This window comes from Bubalus kerabau, chromosome 1 (genome assembly GCF_029407905.1).
Source record: "Bubalus kerabau isolate K-KA32 ecotype Philippines breed swamp buffalo chromosome 1, PCC_UOA_SB_1v2, whole genome shotgun sequence".
NCBI classification, from domain to species: domain Eukaryota; kingdom Metazoa; phylum Chordata; class Mammalia; order Artiodactyla; family Bovidae; genus Bubalus; species Bubalus kerabau.
The window spans coordinates 10484628-10490672 of record NC_073624.1 but is presented as its reverse complement, the minus strand read 5'-3'; the positions used below and the strand labels follow the sequence as shown (position 1 = coordinate 10490672).

Genomic DNA, 6045 nt, shown 5'->3' with positions numbered 1-6045 from the left:
CCTCCCGGGCAACGTTCTGATTCATTGTTAAAATAGAGAGGCTGTGACCCTTGGCACCCCACCCCGGCACCCACTGTGTGTGGAAACCCGAGCCGAGGTTAGTACCGCGAGCGGAAAGGTGAGAAGGGAGGGGAGGCTAGTGAGGAAAGGTAGAGGAGTGAGGGACACGGGGAGGGACTGTCTGACTATCTGGATGGAGAGAGGTCCAGGGATCCATTCTCCGGGTGGGGCATGCATGTCCGCTGAAGGTTTCTCATTGTATCCACACCTAAACTGCATCTTAGAGAAGGGTTCTTAATTGGTTGGGGGTGGGAGGAGGAAGCAGGATCGGTGAAGGGCACGTGTAGTTGAGCACCCCACACTCGCCCGCAGGGAAATAAGCAGCGTTCTCGTCTGAGGCTCCTTTATGTGGCGGGATCAGGAAGGAACCGCCCAGACTGGGCAAGACCGATGCGTTCCCCCCACCCCCCACCACTGGGAGCAGGGAAGGACAAGGAGAGATGACGGCCCTGGGTGGATTAGAGACCCCGGGGCTACCGAAGGGCCAGTGGGTGCCCCCTAGCCCCCTCAGTGCCCATCTACTTCCCCAGGTCTGATGGTCAAGGAGCCAGGAATCTTCTCCCTGGTTGCCCCAGGGGAGGATGTGAAATCCCCCAGGTCTCCGCTGAGATTGGCAACTAAGGCCAGATCCCCTGGGACACTTTGGAGGAAACTTGACAGGTATGAGTTGCTGACCAGGGGGCAGGTAAAGTGCATGTGTGCTTGGGGATATGGATTACTCTCACTCCACCCCCCTTGATGGGGGTGAGAAAAGCATCTTCAAGTCACACTCTTCTAGTGGGGCTCCCCTGCCCACCCCCCCCACCCCCAGGGCATGGGGTTGGAGCCCTCAGTGGAGCCCAACGGGGAAAGCCCGGTGCTCCTCACAACTCCAGGGTTTCTCTTTGGTTGAGCTCTGCCAGACTTGCTGTGTGACCTTATGTTGTTCATTTTCATCCATGATTTTGTCCTCAACTCTGAAAATACCTGGCTGGCCACTTGCCTCTCTTCCCAGGGTTTCCCAGGGGATCTGTGTGAGTGGACAGTGTGATCCAGTATCCCTCATGCCCACCTCTGAGAGTGCAGGGAGACACAGCCTGGGTTTGAATCCAGTTCAGCCACTGGGACTTTAAGTGAGTTATGGAATCTCTGTGAGACTTAGCTGCCTCATCTGAAATTGGCATTCATTTTATCTACAATGCATGTTAACTGTAAGTCAAGGGCACTGAAACTTTGGGGTGCATTGGAATCACCTAGGAGACTTGTATAAAATGCATTGTATAAATGCCTTGTGTAAGTGTCTTATCTCCAGAGATGGAAGGAACTGGGAATATGCATTTTATAAGCAGCTCAGCTGAGTCTAACGCAGGGTGCTCAAAATACACTTCGAGGAACACTGAAGTAATAAGTAGAAATCACATGTCAAATGCTTGGCAGAGTGCCTGGTGCTTAGGAGGTGCTTAATGAGTGTTTGTTGAGTGAATAAACGAACAGATGAAAGAATTGATGGATAACCTCATTTCCTTGGTCCTTGGCTGTCTGGGATTAAACCGGGCTGGAGTTCAGGTCAGCTGGTCTTTGCCTCCCCCTGTCATTCTTCCCAGGCCCCACCATCGGACTGAAGGAGCTGCCTTGGCCTGACGCAACTGATATGGAGGGGGTGGCTGGAAATGCCCCCTGTGAACGCTTTGAAGCTGATGTGCTGGCCCAGAGCTGCTGTCAGGACTGCTGCCACCCTGAGGAGGCCCACAGAGCAAGGGACCAGGTGGGTAGGCTTCCTGGAGTGGTTGGGGTGATTTGGGACAAGGGAGTCTATGATGTGGGTGCTTGGCTGGGCCACTAACTTGCAGCTGAGCCCAGACACTGACCTTCCTTGTGGTCAGAACCTCAGTTTCCCCAGTCTGTACAGTGAGGTGGTAGAACCACGTTCATGTTTCCCAAATGCCAGTCATTCTCCTCCTGCTCTTATCATTTTTTGCCAAGCATCATATAACCTATTTCTTGCTGTGTTGTCGCTTCAGTTATGTCTGACTCTTTGCGACTCTGTGGACTATAGCTCGCCAGGCTCTCCTGTGCATGGGGATTTTCCAGGCAAGGATACTGGAGTGGGTTGCCATGCTCTCCTCTAGGGGATCTTCCTGACCCAGGAATTGAGTCTGCGTCTTTTATGTCTCCTGCGTTGGCAGGCGTGTTCTTTACCACTAACGCTACCCGGGAAGCCCATTACTTGCTGTATTAGTCTTTAAATCCATGCCCTTTTTTAAACTTATACTAAAACAAAAGTTTACATCACCACCACAAATAGAAAACTAGGATCATGTCCTTCATATAGAAGGTTAAAAGGAAAGAAAGGAAAAGGAAAAAGAAAGTCAGAAATGTCATTAAATTCTAACCAGGAAGTATTGTTATAGGCTAAAGGCTCTGAGCTTGGGACTTCCCCAGCAGTCTTGTGGTTAAGACTCTGTGCTTCCACTGCAGAGGGTCCTGGTTTGATCTCTGGTCGGAGAACTAAGATCCCACATGCCAAGTAGGGTGACCAAAATTTTTTTTAAAAAAGAGGTTCTGAGCCTGGGTCCTGCTGTCTGTCTGTTAAAAGGGAGACTGGTAGGTGTTAGGCATTATAGATACCCCATACCCACTGAGGGCTTGCTCCTTGAAGGTACTGGAGGAGTGAAAGGGGAGACATTTTCTCACTTTGTGATGGATGAAGTTCTAGGCTCAGCCCTGGTCTGTGTGAAGCTGGGGCTATAAGAAGCATGGGACTGTGACTCTTCAAGAGTGCTTGACGCTGACCTCCTAATGACTGTGCCATTCCCAGTGCCCCTCTTGAGCCTGGTGGCCGTCTCCATGCAAGCGTTAGGCTCTGAGAAGTGGTCATTATACGGGAATTGCTATTCAGCTTTGGAGCCGGCAGACCAGAGTTCCAGTCCTAGTTTGCCATTTGTGCCACCACGAGTCATTGACCTCTCTGGTTTCACTCTCCTGATGGGTAAAGTGGGGCAACAAATCCTTTCCCTCAGGGCATCCAGCCCTGCGTAGCCCAAGTCACATGTGGCTAATTCAGTACACACTAGTTTCCTTTCTTCCATCTTCCCAACCAGAAAAATAAACCTGGGAGATTCTTTTCTACCTGTCCTGATACTGCCAAAAATAGCTCCCCAGCCCTCAGCCCCAAGTTCAGGAAGCAGATGCTTGAAAGCCCTCTGAGTCCATCTCCCCTGCAGATGACCTTCTCCCAGTGGTGGGGGGGGATGGCAAACTCGGAACAGGAGAAGGAACCTGGGTTCAGACACGTCAGAGTGCTAGTCTCAGTCCCACTCCTTCCCAGATGAGACCTTGGGCCACCTTGTGTGTTCACATGTATTGAAGAGGTGCTTTTATTCTTCTTTTTCTTTTTTAATTTTATGGATGTACCACATGGTATGTGGGATCTTAGTTCCCTGGCCAGGAATCAAACCCTTGCCTCCTGCAGTGAAAGCATGGAGTCTTAACCACTGTACTGCCAGGGAAGTCCTGCAGAGGTGCTTAAAATGTGTCAGGCATTATGCTAGATTTGGGGAAACAGTGCTAAATAGAACAGACAGAGTTTCTGGTTCATGAGGTTTGTAGTCAAGCAAGAGAAATGGAGACAAAGTAATCAGGCAAATAGTTCATTATGGTTGAGATAAATGTTGTAAAGGAACAGCAAGTGGCATGAGGATAAATGGTGGAGTATTGGGGAATGTTACTCCAAGTGAATCATATTTTAGCTGCCTGCTGAGAACTATGAGGGCATGGCCAGTGAAGTTGGGGGAAGAGGAGGGAAACAGTGTGTGGAAAGGCCCTGAGGCAAAAAGTAGGAGGCACACTTGAGAAGGGAGAGAAGCCAAGGATGGAGAATGGGGTGGGGAGCTGGTCTCACCAGCCTTGTGGGAACGTTAGACTTTTCCCTGAGAGGCATGGGGAACCACTTAAGATTTTAAACACGGGAGCGATGTGATCAGATTTGCATTTTCAAAAGTCACTATGACTGCAGGACAGCAGAGAGTGTGAGTGAACCAGGTGACCAAAGAGGAAAACTGCGATTACTCATATCAGAGATGACGGAGATTTGGGGATGGAGACAGATGGACACATTTCAAAACTAACTGAATAGGAGCATGTAAAGGAGCTGGTCACTGAGTAACGTGAGGGGCCAGAGCGTGGCTGCCTGCTAAGTTTTCTTCCTGGGGCAGGGTTCCTGGGATAAGAGGTTTGTTTGGAGTTGTTTGGGGTGGTGAGTGCGAGGTGCCTGGGGGACACAGTGAGGATGAGGGGGGTTTACTTACTATAACGGGCTCAGGAACCAGACTCAGAGGAAGATAGAGGCTTTCGAGTCATCAGGATCTAGCACTGATGAAAGCCCTGCTCACAGATGAACAGGTTCAAACATGTGGAGTCACGAAATCTGTGTGTTAAAAAAGCACCCCCGGCATGGATGGAGCTGTGCATTTCCCAGCGGGATCCTTAATTACACTGCGGAGCAAACTCATCCCTGAGGGGCCTGATACATGTATCACTTGGGGTTAGAGCCAGTTCTGATGGCTTCACCTATGTTAGAAAATGCAGGGACTCCCCTGAAAGTCCAGTGGTTAAGACACCGAGCTTCCAAGGCAGGTGGCATGGGGTCTGATTCCTGGTGGGGAACTAAAGATCCCATATGCCATGGGGCATGGCCAAAAATAGATACATTAAAAAAAAATTGAGTTTTTTTTTTTAAAGGAAATGCAGAAATGGCCCCAGGCCCCAGAGCAACCCTTTCCCAGAAGCTTACTTCAGCTCCCCTAGGCTCCTAGGCTCTGGATGCATCTCTGCTCTGCTCTCAGCTGAGTCACCCTGGGTGGGAGGTGCAGGAGGGCTTATCCCTGGGAATCACACAGTCTTGACCAGGTCATGGCCAGGTTCTGGATGGAGGGGTGAGGGGCTAAGTGGGAGGGTCTTGCTGTATGTCAGACTCCACACATTCCTTTTCAATGCATCTATTCTTAAGTGTATTTAACATATCCTTCATTTAACGCTAATAAAATTCCATTGAATGTTTTTACATTGTTTATGATATTTAATATGTACAGACCAGGCAGTGTTATAAGCCTTTTACTTATATTAACTGATGTAATTCTCGTAACACCCCTAGGAGGGTCCATTAATTACCTCCACTTTATAGATAAGCAAACCAGGCTCAGAGAGGGAAGTCACTAGGCCGAGGTCACTCAGCTGGGAAGTGGAGGCGCCAGGATTGGGCCTGATGTCAGTCTGAGGCCAGAGCCCGTGCCGACCCGCCAAACAGGAAATCAGAGCTGGGGACTAGCTGCTGGGCCTACTCGTGTGGGTGAGGGGTAGTGATGGGGCTGGAGGTAAAAGCAGGGAGCAGGTACCATGACAAACTGGGGGTCCTGGTGGCCCCAGCTGGGCTGGGACCCCTTGACGATTCCCTGAGAGCCGCTCCCTCTTCATTCACGTGGCAAGGTCCCCAGGGCAGCCAAGGCGCCAGGCTGGGCTGCAGTTCTGACACCTCCCGCCACCGGGCGCTGATCAGAATCTGGCTCCGGGGCAGGGGGTGAAACTGAACCCAGCCGGGCGTTCTCTGGCTCAGCTGGGCTCAGTAGACACTCCAGCCCACTCCTCGGCACTGCCCAGGTCCCCCAGGGGTGGCCTCCCTGGAAGCTGGAGACTCTGTGCCCACCCTGGGGCTGTGGCCTCTGCCCTTTTTCTGGGCTCCAGGGTCCCCAGGGAGCCCTTGCCCAGGCCCCCCGCCCGCCCCTGCTCTCAGGTGAGCCGTGAGGATCGGGTTCCTGCGGTTTCATGTCCTGCATTGTTCTTGGCTGGGCCCCGGCTTATAAAACAGTAATGAGGGGCCCCTGCTCCCACAGCTGGGCCCTCTAAGGTTTCCGCTGCCACGGCTGCCACTGCCACGGCCCAGAGTCAGGGCCTGGGAGGGCGGCAGCGCGGGGGCCTGAGCCGGAGCCCCCCGGGGATGAAGGTGCTGAC

At 51.9% G+C, this 6045-nt stretch overlaps 1 long non-coding RNA gene across 1 annotated transcript; it reads left to right on the top strand.

Moving 5' to 3' along the window:
• LOC129643066 (uncharacterized) lies at window positions 1-1696 on the top strand. The gene is made up of 3 exons (XR_008710053.1): window positions 1-97; window positions 591-720; window positions 1644-1696. It is a non-coding gene; the product is annotated as an uncharacterized LOC129643066 (long non-coding RNA).
• The last annotated feature ends 4349 nt before the right edge of the window (window positions 1697-6045 follow it).